General features: G+C 38.3%; 17 non-coding genes across 17 annotated transcripts; all 17 read left to right on the top strand.

The window, feature by feature from the left end:
• Positions 1 to 987: 987 nt before the first annotated feature.
• TRNAL-UAA lies at positions 988 to 1,070 on the top strand. The gene has a single exon. It is a non-coding gene; the product is annotated as a tRNA-Leu (tRNA).
• A 1,033-nt stretch (positions 1,071 to 2,103) lies between these two features.
• TRNAL-UAA lies at positions 2,104 to 2,186 on the top strand. The gene has a single exon. It is a non-coding gene; the product is annotated as a tRNA-Leu (tRNA).
• Positions 2,187 to 2,612: 426 nt separating this feature from the next.
• On the top strand, positions 2,613 to 2,695 carry TRNAL-UAA. Its single transcript has one exon. It is a non-coding gene; the product is annotated as a tRNA-Leu (tRNA).
• A 1,543-nt stretch (positions 2,696 to 4,238) lies between these two features.
• TRNAL-UAA lies at positions 4,239 to 4,321 on the top strand. The gene has a single exon. It is a non-coding gene; the product is annotated as a tRNA-Leu (tRNA).
• A 1,543-nt stretch (positions 4,322 to 5,864) lies between these two features.
• On the top strand, positions 5,865 to 5,947 carry TRNAL-UAA. The gene has a single exon. It is a non-coding gene; the product is annotated as a tRNA-Leu (tRNA).
• A 1,033-nt stretch (positions 5,948 to 6,980) lies between these two features.
• TRNAL-UAA lies at positions 6,981 to 7,063 on the top strand. Its single transcript has one exon. It is a non-coding gene; the product is annotated as a tRNA-Leu (tRNA).
• Positions 7,064 to 7,489: 426 nt separating this feature from the next.
• Positions 7,490 to 7,572, top strand: TRNAL-UAA. Its single transcript has one exon. It is a non-coding gene; the product is annotated as a tRNA-Leu (tRNA).
• A 1,543-nt stretch (positions 7,573 to 9,115) lies between these two features.
• TRNAL-UAA lies at positions 9,116 to 9,198 on the top strand. The gene has a single exon. It is a non-coding gene; the product is annotated as a tRNA-Leu (tRNA).
• Positions 9,199 to 10,231: 1,033 nt separating this feature from the next.
• Positions 10,232 to 10,314, top strand: TRNAL-UAA. The gene has a single exon. It is a non-coding gene; the product is annotated as a tRNA-Leu (tRNA).
• Positions 10,315 to 10,740: 426 nt separating this feature from the next.
• On the top strand, positions 10,741 to 10,823 carry TRNAL-UAA. The gene has a single exon. It is a non-coding gene; the product is annotated as a tRNA-Leu (tRNA).
• A 1,033-nt stretch (positions 10,824 to 11,856) lies between these two features.
• On the top strand, positions 11,857 to 11,939 carry TRNAL-UAA. Its single transcript has one exon. It is a non-coding gene; the product is annotated as a tRNA-Leu (tRNA).
• Positions 11,940 to 12,365: 426 nt separating this feature from the next.
• Positions 12,366 to 12,448, top strand: TRNAL-UAA. Its single transcript has one exon. It is a non-coding gene; the product is annotated as a tRNA-Leu (tRNA).
• A 1,033-nt stretch (positions 12,449 to 13,481) lies between these two features.
• On the top strand, positions 13,482 to 13,564 carry TRNAL-UAA. The gene has a single exon. It is a non-coding gene; the product is annotated as a tRNA-Leu (tRNA).
• Positions 13,565 to 13,990: 426 nt separating this feature from the next.
• Positions 13,991 to 14,073, top strand: TRNAL-UAA. Its single transcript has one exon. It is a non-coding gene; the product is annotated as a tRNA-Leu (tRNA).
• Positions 14,074 to 15,106: 1,033 nt separating this feature from the next.
• On the top strand, positions 15,107 to 15,189 carry TRNAL-UAA. Its single transcript has one exon. It is a non-coding gene; the product is annotated as a tRNA-Leu (tRNA).
• A 426-nt stretch (positions 15,190 to 15,615) lies between these two features.
• On the top strand, positions 15,616 to 15,698 carry TRNAL-UAA. Its single transcript has one exon. It is a non-coding gene; the product is annotated as a tRNA-Leu (tRNA).
• A 1,033-nt stretch (positions 15,699 to 16,731) lies between these two features.
• On the top strand, positions 16,732 to 16,814 carry TRNAL-UAA. The gene has a single exon. It is a non-coding gene; the product is annotated as a tRNA-Leu (tRNA).
• The last annotated feature ends 1,485 nt before the right edge of the window (positions 16,815 to 18,299 follow it).

Below are 18,299 nucleotides of genomic sequence, written 5' to 3'. Positions count from 1 at the left end.
CATCAACATTTCATTATGAAAATTCAGCTTTTTGTGTATGTAGTCTCAAAATGCCAACCTAGGGTTCATGAAGAGCAAATGATAGCCATTTGTTCATTGGTTCTTAGCAGGGTGACAAAATGGTTAAGGATTTGGAAATAAAACCATTAGATGCGTATCCATGTGGGTGTGAACACCTCTCCAAGTGTGAGGTTTACCTTTCGGAGGTCTGTCACATTTCCTGCAAAGGAGCCAACCCTAGAGCAACATTGAAGCTGTACGCGCATGGTCACAAGAACTTTCCCCTGTCGTAACAATGAACTTTATGTTATGACCAAGACATGAATTCCTTGGCTTTAGAGTCAAAATTGCTATTTAAGGAAAAGATAATTAAGCTTTAAAGTTAGTTCATAAAGATAGAAATTGTTTAAACCTATAGAAAGTGCTGTGGTGTTATAACTGCTACCTTTGATGGCAAGCGTCCAGTTCACAGATTTTTACTAGGATGGCCGAGTGGTTAAGGCGTTGGACTTAAGATCCAATGGATATATATCCGCGTGGGTTCAAACCCCACTCCTGGTAGCCCTTTTCTTTAAAACGCTGAGGGTGATGACAACTAACACTCTGAGCAAGCTTTTTTCGGCCATCAACATTTCAATAATAATCTTTGGCTTTTATGTGTATCCATATGGGTGTGAACCACTCTCCAAGCGTAAGGATGTTTTTTGGAGTTCTCCCAAGTTTCCTACAAAGGAGCCAATCCTGGAATAACATTAAAGCTATTCTTGCATGGTCATAAAAACTTTCTCTAGTCGTCGCAACAATGATGTTTATGTTGTGACCACTAGATAAATTCATTGGCTTTGCACACGCAATTGCCATTTAAGGCAAAGATAATTAAGTTTCCAAGTCATTTCTTAAAGATAGAAATTATATAAACCTATGTAAAGAACTGTGGTGTTATAACTGTTTCCTTTCATTGCAAGAAATAAAAGTTCATAGACTTTCACCAGGATGGCCGAGTGGTTAAGGCGTTGGACTTAAGATCCAATGGATATGTATCCGCGTGGGTTCAAACCCCACTCCTGGTATATCCTTTCTTTAAAAACGCTGAAGGAAAGTACAGTTGGTCCTGGGAGCAAGCGTTTCATTATCAGCAATCAAGATTGCATTATGAAAATTTGACTTTTTCTGGATGCAGTCTCAAAATGTCAACCGTGGGTTAATCAAAAACAAATCAAAGCCATTTCTACATACCACACTGGCCAAGTGGTTAAGGTTTTGGAAATAAAATCCAAAAGATTTGTATCTATTTGGGTGTAAACCCCTCTCCAAACGTGAGGCTTATATTTGAAATTCTGCCAAGTTTCCTTCAAAGGAGCCAATCCTGGAATAACATTGAAGCTATTTTTGCATAGTCACAAAAACTTTCACCTGTCGCAACAATGAACTTTATGTTAACAACACTGCATAAATTCCTGGGCTTTAAACTCAAATTGCTACTTAAAGCAAAGAAAATTAAGATTCAAAGTCAGTTATTGAAGAAAGAAATTGTATAAACCTACATAAAGAGCTTTGTTGTTATAACTGTTGAAACGCTGAAGGTGACAACAGTTGACCCTCGGAGCAAGCGTTTTATTTTTAGCCATCAACATTTCATTATGAAAATTCAGCTTTTTGTGTATGTAGTCTCAAAATGCCAACCTAGGGTTCATGAAGAGCAAATGATAGCCATTTGTTCATTGGTTCTTAGCAGGGTGACAAAATGGTTAAGGATTTGGAAATAAAACCATTAGATGCGTATCCATGTGGGTGTGAACACCTCTCCAAGTGTGAGGTTTACCTTTCGGAGGTCTGTCACATTTCCTGCAAAGGAGCCAACCCTAGAGCAACATTGAAGCTGTACGCGCATGGTCACAAGAACTTTCCCCTGTCGCAACAATGAACTTTATGTTATGACCAAGACATGAATTCCTTGGCTTTAGAGTCAAAATTGCTATTTAAGGAAGAGATAATTAAGCTTTAAAGTTAGTTCATAAAGATAGAAATTGTTTAAACCTATAGAAAATGCTGTGGTGTTATAACTGCTACCTTTGATGGCAAGCGTCCAGTTCACAGATTTTCACCAGGATGGCCGAGTGGTTAAGGCGTTGGACTTAAGATCCAATGGATATATATCCGCGTGGGTTCAAACCCCACTCCTGGTAGCCCTTTTCTTTAAAACGCTGAGGGTGATGACAACTAACACTCTGAGCAAGCTTTTTTTGGCCATCAACATTTCAATAATAATCTTTGGCTTTTATGTGTATCCATATGGGTGTGAACCACTCTCCAAGCGTAAGGATGTTTTTTGGAGTTCTCCCAAGTTTCCTACAAAGGAGCCAATCCTGGAATAACATTGAAGCTATTCTTGCATGGTCATAAAAACTTTCTCTAGTCGTCGCAACAATGATGTTTATGTTGTGACCACTAGATAAATTCATTGGCTTTGCACACGCAATTGCCATTTAAGGCAAAGATAATTAAGTTTCCAAGTCATTTCTTAAAGATAGAAATTATATAAACCTATGTAAAGAACTGTGGTGTTATAACTGTTTCCTTTCATTGCAAGAAATAAAAGCGCATAGACTTTCACCAGGATGGCCGAGTGGTTAAGGCGTTGGACTTAAGATCCAATGGATATGTATCCGCGTGGGTTCAAACCCCACTCCTGGTATATCCTTTCTTTAAAAACGCTGAAGGAAAGTACAGTTGGTCCTGGGAGCAAGCGTTTCATTATCAGCAATCAAGATTGCATTATGAAAATTTGACTTTTTCTGGATGCAGTCTCAAAATGTCAACCGTGGGTTAATCAAAAACAAATCAAAGCCATTTCTACATACCACACTGGCCAAGTGGTTAAGGTTTTGGAAATAAAATCCAAAAGATTTGTATCTATTTGGGTGTAAACCCCTCTCCAAACGTGAGGCTTATATTTGAAATTCTGCCAAGTTTCCTTCAAAGGAGCCAATCCTGGAATAACATTGAAGCTATTTTTGCATAGTCACAAAAACTTTCACCTGTCGCAACAATGAACTTTATGTTAACAACACTGCATAAATTCCTGGGCTTTAAACTCAAATTGCTACTTAAAGCAAAGAAAATTAAGATTCAAAGTCAGTTATTGAAGAAAGAAATTGTATAAACCTACATAAAGAGCTTTGTTGTTATAACTGTTGAAACGCTGAAGGTGACAACAGTTGACCCTCGGAGCAAGCGTTTTATTTTTAGCCATCAACATTTCATTATGAAAATTCAGCTTTTTGTGTATGTAGTCTCAAAATGCCAACCTAGGGTTCATGAAGAGCAAATGATAGCCATTTGTTCATTGGTTCTTAGCAGGGTGACAAAATGGTTAAGGATTTGGAAATAAAACCATTAGATGCGTATCCATGTGGGTGTGAACACCTCTCCAAGTGTGAGGTTTACCTTTCGGAGGTCTGTCACATTTCCTGCAAAGGAGCCAACCCTAGAGCAACATTGAAGCTGTACGCGCATGGTCACAAGAACTTTCCCCTGTCGCAACAATGAACTTTATGTTATGACCAAGACATGAATTCCTTGGCTTTAGAGTCAAAATTGCTATTTAAGGAAAAGATAATTAAGCTTTAAAGTTAGTTCATAAAGATAGAAATTGTTTAAACCTATAGAAAGTGCTGTGGTGTTATAACTGCTACCTTTGATGGCAAGCGTTCAACTCACAGATTTTCACCAGGATGGCCAAGTGGTTAAGGCGTTGGACTTAAGATCCAATGGATATATATCCGCGTGGGTTCAAACCCCACTCCTGGTAGCCCTTTTCTTTAAAACGCTGAGGGTGATGACAACTAACACTCTGAGCAAGCTTTTTTTTGGCCATCAACATTTCAATAATAATCTTTGGCTTTTATGTGTATCCATATGGGTGTGAACCACTCTCCAAGCGTAAGGATGTTTTTTGGAGTTCTCCCAAGTTTCCTACAAAGGAGCCAATCCTGGAATAACATTGAAGCTATTCTTGCATGGTCATAAAAACTTTCTCTAGTCGTCGCAACAATGATGTTTATGTTGTGACCACTAGATAAATTCATTGGCTTTGCACACGCAATTGCCATTTAAGGCAAAGATAATTAAGTTTCCAAGTCATTTCTTAAAGATAGAAATTATATAAACCTATGTAAAGAACTGTGGTGTTATAACTGTTTCCTTTCATTGCAAGAAATAAAAGCGCATAGACTTTCACCAGGATGGCCGAGTGGTTAAGGCGTTGGACTTAAGATCCAATGGATATGTATCCGCGTGGGTTCAAACCCCACTCCTGGTATATCCTTTCTTTAAAAACGCTGAAGGAAAGTACAGTTGGTCCTGGGAGCAAGCGTTTCATTATCAGCAATCAAGATTGCATTATGAAAATTTGACTTTTTCTGGATGCAGTCTCAAAATGTCAACCGTGGGTTAATCAAAAACAAATCAAAGCCATTTGTACATACCACACTGGCCAAGTGGTTAAGGTTTTGGAAATAAAATCCAAAAGATTTGTATCTATTTGGGTGTAAACCCCTCTCCAAACGTGAGGCTTATATTTGAAATTCTGCCAAGTTTGCTTCAAAGGAGCCAATCCTGGAATAACATTGAAGCTATTTTTGCATAGTCACAAAAAATTTCACCTGTCGCAACAATGAACTTTATGTTAACAACACTGCATAAATTCCTGGGCTTTAAACTCAAATTGCTACTTAAAGCAAAGAAAATTAAGATTCAAAGTCAGTTATTGAAGAAAGAAATTGTATAAACCTACATAAAGAGCTTTGTTGTTATAACTGTTGAAACGCTGAAGGTGACAACAGTTGACCCTCGGAGCAAGCGTTTTATTTTTAGCCATCAACATTTCATTATGAAAATTCAGCTTTTTGTGTATGTAGTCTCAAAATGCCAACCTAGGGTTCATGAAGAGCAAATGATAGCCATTTGTTCATTGGTTCTTAGCAGGGTGACAAAATGGTTAAGGATTTGGAAATAAAACCATTAGATGCGTATCCATGTGGGTGTGAACACCTCTCCAAGTGTGAGGTTTACCTTTCGGAGGTCTGTCACATTTCCTGCAAAGGAGCCAACCCTAGAGCAACATTGAAGCTGTACGCGCATGGTCACAAGAACTTTCCCCTGTCGCAACAATGAACTTTATGTTATGACCAAGACATGAATTCCTTGGCTTTAGAGTCAAAATTGCTATTTAAGGAAAAGATAATTAAGCTTTAAAGTTAGTTCATAAAGATAGAAATTGTTTAAACCTATAGAAAGTGCTGTGGTGTTATAACTGCTACCTTTGATGGCAAGCGTCCAGTTCACAGATTTTTACTAGGATGGCCGAGTGGTTAAGGCGTTGGACTTAAGATCCAATGGATATATATCCGCGTGGGTTCAAACCCCACTCCTGGTAGCCCTTTTCTTTAAAACGCTGAGGGTGATGACAACTAACACTCTGAGCAAGCTTTTTTTCGGCCATCAACATTTCAATAATAATCTTTGGCTTTTATGTGTATCCATATGGGTGTGAACCACTCTCCAAGCGTAAGGATGTTTTTTGGAGTTCTCCCAAGTTTCCTACAAAGGAGCCAATCCTGGAATAACATTGAAGCTATTCTTGCATGGTCATAAAAACTTTCTCTAGTCGTCGCAACAATGATGTTTATGTTGTGACCACTAGATAAATTCATTGGCTTTGCACACGCAATTGCCATTTAAGGCAAAGATAATTAAGTTTCCAAGTCATTTCTTAAAGATAGAAATTATATAAACCTATGTAAAGAACTGTGGTGTTATAACTGTTTCCTTTCATTGCAAGAAATAAAAGTTCATAGACTTTCACCAGGATGGCCGAGTGGTTAAGGCGTTGGACTTAAGATCCAATGGATATGTATCCGCGTGGGTTCAAACCCCACTCCTGGTATATCCTTTCTTTAAAAAAGCTGAAGGAAAGTACAGTTGGTCCTGGGAGCAAGCGTTTCATTATCAGCAATCAAGATTGCATTATGAAAATTTGACTTTTTCTGGATGCAGTCTCAAAATGTCAACCGTGGGTTAATCAAAAACAAATCAAAGCCATTTCTACATACCACACTGGCCAAGTGGTTAAGGTTTTGGAAATAAAATCCAAAAGATTTGTATCTATTTGGGTGTAAACCCCTCTCCAAACGTGAGGCTTATATTTGAAATTCTGCCAAGTTTCCTTCAAAGGAGCCAATCCTGGAATAACATTGAAGCTATTTTTGCATAGTCACAAAAACTTTCACCTGTCGCAACAATGAACTTTATGTTAACAACACTGCATAAATTCCTGGGCTTTAAACTCAAATTGCTACTTAAAGCAAAGAAAATTAAGATTCAAAGTCAGTTATTGAAGAAAGAAATTGTATAAACCTACATAAAGAGCTTTGTTGTTATAACTGTTGAAACGCTGAAGGTGACAACAGTTGACCCTCGGAGCAAGCGTTTTATTTTTAGCCATCAACATTTCATTATGAAAATTCAGCTTTTTGTGTATGTAGTCTCAAAATGCCAACCTAGGGTTCATGAAGAGCAAATGATAGCCATTTGTTCATTGGTTCTTAGCAGGGTGACAAAATGGTTAAGGATTTGGAAATAAAACCATTAGATGCGTATCCATGTGGGTGTGAACACCTCTCCAAGTGTGAGGTTTACCTTTCGGAGGTCTGTCACATTTCCTGCAAAGGAGCCAACCCTAGAGCAACATTGAAGCTGTACGCGCATGGTCACAAGAACTTTCCCCTGTCGCAACAATGAACTTTATGTTATGACCAAGACATGAATTCCTTGGCTTTAGAGTCAAAATTGCTATTTAAGGAAAAGATAATTAAGCTTTAAAGTTAGTTCATAAAGATAGAAATTGTTTAAACCTATAGAAAGTGCTGTGGTGTTATAACTGCTACCTTTGATGGCAAGCGTCCAGTTCACAGATTTTCACCAGGATGGCCGAGTGGTTAAGGCGTTGGACTTAAGATCCAATGGATATATATCCGCGTGGGTTCAAACCCCACTCCTGGTAGCCCTTTTCTTTAAAACGCTGAGGGTGATGACAACTAACACTCTGAGCAAGCTTTTTTTGGCCATCAACATTTCAATAATAATCTTTGGCTTTTATGTGTATCCATATGGGTGTGAACCACTCTCCAAGCGTAAGGATGTTTTTTGGAGTTCTCCCAAGTTTCCTACAAAGGAGCCAATCCTGGAATAACATTGAAGCTATTCTTGCATGGTCATAAAAACTTTCTCTAGTCGTCGCAACAATGATGTTTATGTTGTGACCACTAGATAAATTCATTGGCTTTGCACACGCAATTGCCATTTAAGGCAAAGATAATTAAGTTTCCAAGTCATTTCTTAAAGATAGAAATTATATAAACCTATGTAAAGAACTGTGGTGTTATAACTGTTTCCTTTCATTGCAAGAAATAAAAGTTCATAGACTTTCACCAGGATGGCCGAGTGGTTAAGGCGTTGGACTTAAGATCCAATGGATATGTATCCGCGTGGGTTCAAACCCCACTCCTGGTAAATCCTTTCTTTAAAAACGCTGAAGGAAAGTACAGTTGGTCCTGGGAGCAAGCGTTTCATTATCAGCAATCAAGATTGCATTATGAAAATTTGACTTTTTCTGGATGCAGTCTCAAAATGTCAACCGTGGGTTAATCAAAAACAAATCAAAGCCATTTCTACATACCACACTGGCCAAGTGGTTAAGGTTTTGGAAATAAAATCCAAAAGATTTGTATCTATTTGGGTGTAAACCCCTCTCCAAACGTGAGGCTTATATTTGAAATTCTGCCAAGTTTGCTTCAAAGGAGCCAATCCTGGAATAACATTGAAGCTATTTTTGCATAGTCACAAAAACTTTCACCTGTCGCAACAATGAACTTTATGTTAACAACACTGCATAAATTCCTGGGCTTTAAACTCAAATTGCTACTTAAAGCAAAGAAAATTAAGATTCAAAGTCAGTTATTGAAGAAAGAAATTGTATAAACCTACATAAAGAGCTTTGTTGTTATAACTGTTGAAACGCTGAAGGTGACAACAGTTGACCCTCGGAGCAAGCGTTTTATTTTTAGCCATCAACATTTCATTATGAAAATTCAGCTTTTTGTGTATGTAGTCTCAAAATGCCAACCTAGGGTTCATGAAGAGCAAATGATAGCCATTTGTTCATTGGTTCTTAGCAGGGTGACAAAATGGTTAAGGATTTGGAAATAAAACCATTAGATGCGTATCCATGTGGGTGTGAACACCTCTCCAAGTGTGAGGTTTACCTTTCGGAGGTCTGTCACATTTCCTGCAAAGGAGCCAACCCTAGAGCAACATTGAAGCTGTACGCGCATGGTCACAAGAACTTTCCCCTGTCGCAACAATGAACTTTATGTTATGACCAAGACATGAATTCCTTGGCTTTAGAGTCAAAATTGCTATTTAAGGAAAAGATAATTAAGCTTTAAAGTTAGTTCATAAAGATAGAAATTGTTTAAACCTATAGAAAGTGCTGTGGTGTTATAACTGCTACCTTTGATGGCAAGCGTCCAGTTCACAGATTTTCACTAGGATGGCCGAGTGGTTAAGGCGTTGGACTTAAGATCCAATGGATATATATCCGCGTGGGTTCAAACCCCACTCCTGGTAGCCCTTTTCTTTAAAACGCTGATGGTGATGACAACTAACACTCTGAGCAAGCTTTTTTTCGGCCATCAACATTTCAATAATAATCTTTGGCTTTTATGTGTATCCATATGGGTGTGAACCACTCTCCAAGCGTAAGGATGTTTTTTGGAGTTCTCCCAAGTTTCCTACAAAGGAGCCAATCCTGGAATAACATTGAAGCTATTCTTGCATGGTCATAAAAACTTTCTCTAGTCGTCGCAACAATGATGTTTATGTTGTGACCACTAGATAAATTCATTGGCTTTGCACACGCAATTGCCATTTAAGGCAAAGATAATTAAGTTTCCAAGTCATTTCTTAAAGATAGAAATTATATAAACCTATGTAAAGAACTGTGGTGTTATAACTGTTTCCTTTCATTGCAAGAAATAAAAGCGCATAGACTTTCACCAGGATGGCCGAGTGGTTAAGGCGTTGGACTTAAGATCCAATGGATATGTATCCGCGTGGGTTCAAACCCCACTCCTGGTATATCCTTTCTTTAAAAAAGCTGAAGGAAAGTACAGTTGGTCCAGGGAGCAAGCGTTTCATTATCAGCAATCAAGATTGCATTATGAAAATTTGACTTTTTCTGGATGCAGTCTCAAAATGTCAACCGTGGGTTAATCAAAAACAAATCAAAGCCATTTCTACATACCACACTGGCCAAGTGGTTAAGGTTTTGGAAATAAAATCCAAAAGATTTGTATCTATTTGGGTGTAAACCCCTCTCCAAACGTGAGGCTTATATTTGAAATTCTGCCAAGTTTCCTTCAAAGGAGCCAATCCTGGAATAACATTGAAGCTATTTTTGCATAGTCACAAAAACTTTCACCTGTCGCAACAATGAACTTTATGTTAACAACACTGCATAAATTCCTGGGCTTTAAACTCAAATTGCTACTTAAAGCAAAGAAAATTAAGATTCAAAGTCAGTTATTGAAGAAAGAAATTGTATAAACCTACATAAAGAGCTTTGTTGTTATAACTGTTGAAACGCTGAAGGTGACAACAGTTGACCCTCGGAGCAAGCGTTTTATTTTTAGCCATCAACATTTCATTATGAAAATTCAGCTTTTTGTGTATGTAGTCTCAAAATGCCAACCTAGGGTTCATGAAGAGCAAATGATAGCCATTTGTTTATTGGTTCTTAGCAGGGTGACAAAATGGTTAAGGATTTGGAAATAAAACCATTAGATGCGTATCCATGTGGGTGTGAACACCTCTCCAAGTGTGAGGTTTACCTTTCGGAGGTCTGTCACATTTCCTGCAAAGGAGCCAACCCTAGAGCAACATTGAAGCTGTACGCGCATGGTCACAAGAACTTTCACCTGTCGCAACAATGAACTTTATGTTATGACCAAGACATGAATTCCTTGGCTTTAGAGTCAAAATTGCTATTTAAGGAAGAGATAATTAAGCTTTAAAGTTAGTTCATAAAGATAGAAATTGTTTAAACCTATAGAAAATGCTGTGGTGTTATAACTGCTACCTTTGATGGCAAGCGTCCAGTTCACAGATTTTCACCAGGATGGCCGAGTGGTTAAGGCGTTGGACTTAAGATCCAATGGATATATATCCGCGTGGGTTCAAACCCCACTCCTGGTAGCCCTTTTCTTTAAAACGCTGAGGGTGATGACAACTAACACTCTGAGCAAGCTTTTTTTGGCCATCAACATTTCAATAATAATCTTTGGCTTTTATGTGTATCCATATGGGTGTGAACCACTCTCCAAGCGTAAGGATGTTTTTTGGAGTTCTCCCAAGTTTCCTACAAAGGAGCCAATCCTGGAATAACATTGAAGCTATTCTTGCATGGTCATAAAAACTTTCTCTAGTCGTCGCAACAATGATGTTTATGTTGTGACCACTAGATAAATTCATTGGCTTTGCACACGCAATTGCCATTTAAGGCAAAGATAATTAAGTTTCCAAGTCATTTCTTAAAGATAGAAATTATATAAACCTATGTAAAGAACTGTGGTGTTATAACTGTTTCCTTTCATTGCAAGAAATAAAAGCGCATAGACTTTCACCAGGATGGCCGAGTGGTTAAGGCGTTGGACTTAAGATCCAATGGATATGTATCCGCGTGGGTTCAAACCCCACTCCTGGTAAATCCTTTCTTTAAAAACGCTGAAGGAAAGTACAGTTGGTCCTGGGAGCAAGCGTTTCATTATCAGCAATCAAGATTGCATTATGAAAATTTGACTTTTTCTGGATGCAGTCTCAAAATGTCAACCGTGGGTTAATCAAAAACAAATCAAAGCCATTTGTACATACCACACTGGCCAAGTGGTTAAGGTTTTGGAAATAAAATCCAAAAGATTTGTATCTATTTGGGTGTAAACCCCTCTCCAAACGTGAGGCTTATATTTGAAATTCTGCCAAGTTTCCTTCAAAGGAGCCAATCCTGGAATAACATTGAAGCTATTTTTGCATAGTCACAAAAACTTTCACCTGTCGCAACAATGAACTTTATGTTAACAACACTGCATAAATTCCTGGGCTTTAAACTCAAATTGCTACTTAAAGCAAAGAAAATTAAGATTCAAAGTCAGTTATTGAAGAAAGAAATTGTATAAACCTACATAAAGAGCTTTGTTGTTATAACTGTTGAAACGCTGAAGGTGACAACAGTTGACCCTCGGAGCAAGCGTTTTATTTTTAGCCATCAACATTTCATTATGAAAATTCAGCTTTTTGTGTATGTAGTCTCAAAATGCCAACCTAGGGTTCATGAAGAGCAAATGATAGCCATTTGTTCATTGGTTCTTAGCAGGGTGACAAAATGGTTAAGGATTTGGAAATAAAACCATTAGATGCGTATCCATGTGGGTGTGAACACCTCTCCAAGTGTGAGGTTTACCTTTCGGAGGTCTGTCACATTTCCTGCAAAGGAGCCAACCCTAGAGCAACATTGAAGCTGTACGCGCATGGTCACAAGAACTTTCCCCTGTCGCAACAATGAACTTTATGTTATGACCAAGACATGAATTCCTTGGCTTTAGAGTCAAAATTGCTATTTAAGGAAAAGATAATTAAGCTTTAAAGTTAGTTCATAAAGATAGAAATTGTTTAAACCTATAGAAAGTGCTGTGGTGTTATAACTGCTACCTTTGATGGCAAGTGTCCAATTCACAGATTTTGACCAGGATGGCCGAGTGGTTAAGGCGTTGGACTTAAGATCCAATGGATATATATCCGCGTGGGTTCAAACCCCACTCCTGGTAGCCCTTTTCTTTAAAACGCTGAGGGTGATGACAACTAACACTCTGAGCAAGCTTTTTTCGGCCATCAACATTTCAATAATAATCTTTGGCTTTTATGTGTATCCATATGGGTGTGAACCACTCTCCAAGCGTAAGGATGTTTTTTGGAGTTCTCCCAAGTTTCCTACAAAGGAGCCAATCCTGGAATAACATTAAAGCTATTCTTGCATGGTCATAAAAACTTTCTCTAGTCGTCGCAACAATGATGTTTATGTTGTGACCACTAGATAAATTCATTGGCTTTGCACACGCAATTGCCATTTAAGGCAAAGATAATTAAGTTTCCAAGTCATTTCTTAAAGATAGAAATTATATAAACCTATGTAAAGAACTGTGGTGTTATAACTGTTTCCTTTCATTGCAAGAAATAAAAGCGCATAGACTTTCACCAGGATGGCCGAGTGGTTAAGGCGTTGGACTTAAGATCCAATGGATATGTATCCGCGTGGGTTCAAACCCCACTCCTGGTATATCCTTTCTTTAAAAACGCTGAAGGAAAGTACAGTTGGTCCTGGGAGCAAGCGTTTCATTATCAGCAATCAAGATTGCATTATGAAAATTTGACTTTTTCTGGATGCAGTCTCAAAATGTCAACCGTGGGTTAATCAAAAACAAATCAAAGCCATTTCTACATACCACACTGGCCAAGTGGTTAAGGTTTTGGAAATAAAATCCAAAAGATTTGTATCTATTTGGGTGTAAACCCCTCTCCAAACGTGAGGCTTATATTTGAAATTCTGCCAAGTTTGCTTCAAAGGAGCCAATCCTGGAATAACATTGAAGCTATTTTTGCATAGTCACAAAAACTTTCACCTGTCGCAACAATGAACTTTATGTTAACAACACTGCATAAATTCCTGGGCTTTAAACTCAAATTGCTACTTAAAGCAAAGAAAATTAAGATTCAAAGTCAGTTATTGAAGAAAGAAATTGTATAAACCTACATAAAGAGCTTTGTTGTTATAACTGTTGAAACGCTGAAGGTGACAACAGTTGACCCTCGGAGCAAGCGTTTTATTTTTAGCCATCAACATTTCATTATGAAAATTCAGCTTTTTGTGTATGTAGTCTCAAAATGCCAACCTAGGGTTCATGAAGAGCAAATGATAGCCATTTGTTCATTGGTTCTTAGCAGGGTGACAAAATGGTTAAGGATTTGGAAATAAAACCATTAGATGCGTATCCATGTGGGTGTGAACACCTCTCCAAGTGTGAGGTTTACCTTTCGGAGGTCTGTCACATTTCCTGCAAAGGAGCCAACCCTAGAGCAACATTGAAGCTGTACGCGCATGGTCACAAGAACTTTCCCCTGTCGCAACAATGAACTTTATGTTATGACCAAGACATGAATTCCTTGGCTTTAGAGTCAAAATTGCTATTTAAGGAAAAGATAATTAAGCTTTAAAGTTAGTTCATAAAGATAGAAATTGTTTAAACCTATAGAAAGTGCTGTGGTGTTATAACTGCTACCTTTGATGGCAAGCGTCCAGTTCACAGATTTTCACCAGGATGGCCGAGTGGTTAAGGCGTTGGACTTAAGATCCAATGGATATATATCCGCGTGGGTTCAAACCCCACTCCTGGTAGCCCTTTTCTTTAAAACGCTGAGGGTGATGACAACTAACACTCTGAGCAAGCTTTTTTCGGCCATCAACATTTCAATAATAATCTTTGGCTTTTATGTGTATCCATATGGGTGTGAACCACTCTCCAAGCGTAAGGATGTTTTTTGGAGTTCTCCCAAGTTTCCTACAAAGGAGCCAATCCTGGAATAACATTGAAGCTATTCTTGCATGGTCATAAAAACTTTCTCTAGTCGTCGCAACAATGATGTTTATGTTGTGACCACTAGATAAATTCATTGGCTTTGCACACGCAATTGCCATTTAAGGCAAAGATAATTAAGTTTCCAAGTCATTTCTTAAAGATAGAAATTATATAAACCTATGTAAAGAACTGTGGTGTTATAACTGTTTCCTTTCATTGCAAGAAATAAAAGCGCATAGACTTTCACCAGGATGGCCGAGTGGTTAAGGCGTTGGACTTAAGATCCAATGGATATGTATCCGCGTGGGTTCAAACCCCACTCCTGGTAAATCCTTTCTTTAAAAACGCTGAAGGAAAGTACAGTTGGTCCTGGGAGCAAGCGTTTCATTATCAGCAATCAAGATTGCATTATGAAAATTTGACTTTTTCTGGATGCAGTCTCAAAATGTCAACCGTGGGTTAATCAAAAACAAATCAAAGCCATTTCTACATACCACACTGGCCAAGTGGTTAAGGTTTTGGAAATAAAATCCAAAAGAATTGTATCTATTTGGGTGTAAACCCCTCTCCAAACGTGAGGCTTATATTTGAAATTCTGCCAAGTTTGCTTCAAAGGAGCCAATCCTGGAATAACATTGAAGCTATTTTTGCATAGTCACAAAAACTTTCACCTGTCGCAACAATGAACTTTATGTTAACAACACTGCATAAATTCCTGGGCTTTAAACTCAAATTGCTACTTAAAGCAAAGAAAATTAAGATTCAAAGTCAGTTATTGAAGAAAGAAATTGTATAAACCTACATAAAGAGCTTTGTTGTTATAACTGTTGAAACGCTGAAGGTGACAACAGTTGACCCTCGGAGCAAGCGTTTTATTTTTAGCCATCAACATTTCATTATGAAAATTCAGCTTTTTGTGTATGTAGTCTCAAAATGCCAACCTAGGGTTCATGAAGAGCAAATGATAGCCATTTGTTCATTGGTTCTTAGCAGGGTGACAAAATGGTTAAGGATTTGGAAATAAAACCATTAGATGCGTATCCATGTGGGTGTGAACACCTCTCCAAGTGTGAGGTTTACCTTTCGGAGGTCTGTCACATTTCCTGCAAAGGAGCCAACCCTAGAGCAACATTGAAGCTGTACGCGCATGGTCACAAGAACTTTCCCCTGTCGCAACAATGAACTTTATGTTATGACCAAGACATGAATTCCTTGGCTTTAGAGTCAAAATTGCTATTTAAGGAAAAGATAATTAAGCTTTAAAGTTAGTTCATAAAGATAGAAATTGTTTAAACCTATAGAAAGTGCTGTGGTGTTATAACTGCTACCTTTGATGGCAAGCGTCCAGTTCACAGATTTTCACCAGGATGGCCGAGTGGTTAAGGCGTTGGACTTAAGATCCAATGGATATATATCCGCGTGGGTTCAAACCCCACTCCTGGTAGCCCTTTTCTTTAAAACGCTGAGGGTGATGACAACTAACACTCTGAGCAAGCTTTTTTCGGCCATCAACATTTCAATAATAATCTTTGGCTTTTATGTGTATCCATATGGGTGTGAACCACTCTCCAAGCGTAAGGATGTTTTTTGGAGTTCTCCCAAGTTTCCTACAAAGGAGCCAATCCTGGAATAACATTGAAGCTATTCTTGCATGGTCATAAAAACTTTCTCTAGTCGTCGCAACAATGATGTTTATGTTGTGACCACTAGATAAATTCATTGGCTTTGCACACGCAATTGCCATTTAAGGCAAAGATAATTAAGTTTCCAAGTCATTTCTTAAAGATAGAAATTATATAAACCTATGTAAAGAACTGTGGTGTTATAACTGTTTCCTTTCATTGCAAGAAATAAAAGCGCATAGACTTTCACCAGGATGGCCGAGTGGTTAAGGCGTTGGACTTAAGATCCAATGGATATGTATCCGCGTGGGTTCAAACCCCACTCCTGGTATATCCTTTCTTTAAAAAAGCTGAAGGAAAGTACAGTTGGTCCTGGGAGCAAGCGTTTCATTATCAGCAATCAAGATTGCATTATGAAAATTTGACTTTTTCTGGATGCAGTCTCAAAATGTCAACCGTGGGTTAATCAAAAACAAATCAAAGCCATTTCTACATACCACACTGGCCAAGTGGTTAAGGTTTTGGAAATAAAATCCAAAAGATTTGTATCTATTTGGGTGTAAACCCCTCTCCAAACGTGAGGCTTATATTTGAAATTCTGCCAAGTTTCCTTCAAAGGAGCCAATCCTGGAATAACATTGAAGCTATTTTTGCATAGTCACAAAAACTTTCACCTGTCGCAACAATGAACTTTATGTTAACAACACTGCATAAATTCCTGGGCTTTAAACTCAAATTGCTACTTAAAGCAAAGAAAATTAAGATTCAAAGTCAGTTATTGAAGAAAGAAATTGTATAAACCTACATAAAGAGCTTTGTTGTTATAACTGTTGAAACGCTGAAGGTGACAACAGTTGACCCTCGGAGCAAGCGTTTTATTTTTAGCCATCAACATTTCATTATGAAAATTCAGCTTTTTGTGTATGTAGTCTCAAAATGCCAACCTAGGGTTCATGAAGAGCAAATGATAGCCATTTGTTCATTGGTTCTTAGCAGGGTGACAAAATGGTTAAGGATTTGGAAATAAAACCATTAGATGCGTATCCATGTGGGTGTGAACACCTCTCCAAGTGTGAGGTTTACCTTTCGGAGGTCTGTCACATTTCCTGCAAAGGAGCCAACCCTAGAGCAACATTGAAGCTGTACGCGCATGGTCACAAGAACTTTCCCCTGTCGCAACAATGAACTTTATGTTATGACCAAGACATGAATTCCTTGGCTTTAGAGTCAAAATTGCTATTTAAGGAAAAGATAATAAAGCTTTAAAGTTAGTTCATAAAGATAGAAATTGTTTAAACCTATAGAAAGTGCTGTGGTGTTATAACTGCTACCTTTGATGGCAAGCGTCCAATTCACAGATTTTCACCAGGATGGCCGAGTGGTTAAGGCGTTGGACTTAAGATCCAATGGATATATATCCGCGTGGGTTCAAACCCCACTCCTGGTAGCCCTTTTCTTTAAAACGCTGAGGGTGATGACAACTAACACTCTGAGCAAGCTTTTTTTCGGCCATCAACATTTCAATAATAATCTTTGGCTTTTATGTGTATCCATATGGGTGTGAACCACTCTCCAAGCGTAAGGATGTTTTTTGGAGTTCTCCCAAGTTTCCTACAAAGGAGCCAATCCTGGAATAACATTGAAGCTATTCTTGCATGGTGATAAAAACTTTCTCTAGTCGTCGCAACAATATAGAAACATAGAATGTGTCGGCAGATAAGAACCATTTGGCCCATCTAGTCTGCCCAATATACTGAATACTATGGATAGCCCCGGCCCTATCTTATATGAAGGATGGCCTTATGCCTATCCCATGCATGCTTAAACCCCTTCACTGTATTTGCAGCTACCACTTCTGCAGGAAGGCTATTCCATGCATCCACTACTCTCTCAGTAAAGTAATACTTCCTTATATTACTTTTAAACCTTTGCCCCTCTAATTTAAAACTGTGTCCTCTTGTGGTAGTTTTTCTTTTAAATATGCTCTCTTCCTTTACCGAGTTGATTCCCTTTATGTATTTAAAAGTTTCTATCATATCCCCTCTGTCTCTTCTTTCTTCCAAGCTATACATATTAAGGTCCTTTAACCTTTCCTGGTAAGTTTTATCCTGCAATCCATGTACTAGTTTAGTAGCTCTTCTCTGAACTCTCTCTAGAGTATCTATATCCTTCTGGAGATATGGCCTCCAGTACTGCGCACAATACTCCAAGTGAGGTCTCACCAGTGTTCTGTACAGCGGCATAAGCACTTTACTCTTTCTACTGCTTATACCTCTCCCTATACATCCAAGCATTCTGCTGGCATTTCGTGCTGCTCTATTACATTGTCTTCCCACCTTTAAGTCTTCTGAAATAATTACTCCTAAATCCCTTTCCTCAGATACTGAGGTCAGGACTGTGTCAAATATTCTATATTCTGCCCTTGGGTTTTTACGCCCCAGGTGCATTATCTTGCACTTATCCACATTAAATTTCAGTTTCCAGAGTTCTGACCATTCTTCTAGTTTTCCTAAATCCTTTTCCATTTGGCGTTTCTCTCCAGGAACATCAACCCTGTTACCTATCTTTGTGTCATCAGCAAAAAGACAAACCTTACCAGCGAGGCCTTTTGCAATATCACTTATGAAGATATTAAACAAAATCGGTCCCAGTACAGATCCCTGTGGAACCCCACTGGTAACAATGATGTTTATGTTGTGACCACTAGATAAATTCATTGGCTTTGCACACGCAATTGCCATTTAAGGCAAAGATAATTAAGTTTCCAAGTCATTTCTTAAAGATAGAAATTATATAAACCTATGTAAAGAACTGTGGTGTTATAACTGTTTCCTTTAATTGCAAGAAATAAAAGCTCATAGACTTTCACCAGGATGGCCGAGTGGTTAAGGCGTTGGACTTAAGATCCAATGGATATACACCCTTTTAACCG

Source organism: Bufo bufo, chromosome 6 (genome assembly GCF_905171765.1).
Source record: "Bufo bufo chromosome 6, aBufBuf1.1, whole genome shotgun sequence".
NCBI classification, from domain to species: domain Eukaryota; kingdom Metazoa; phylum Chordata; class Amphibia; order Anura; family Bufonidae; genus Bufo; species Bufo bufo.
The sequence above is the reverse complement of the archived record's forward strand: the minus strand, read 5'-3'. Positions and strand labels throughout refer to the sequence as shown.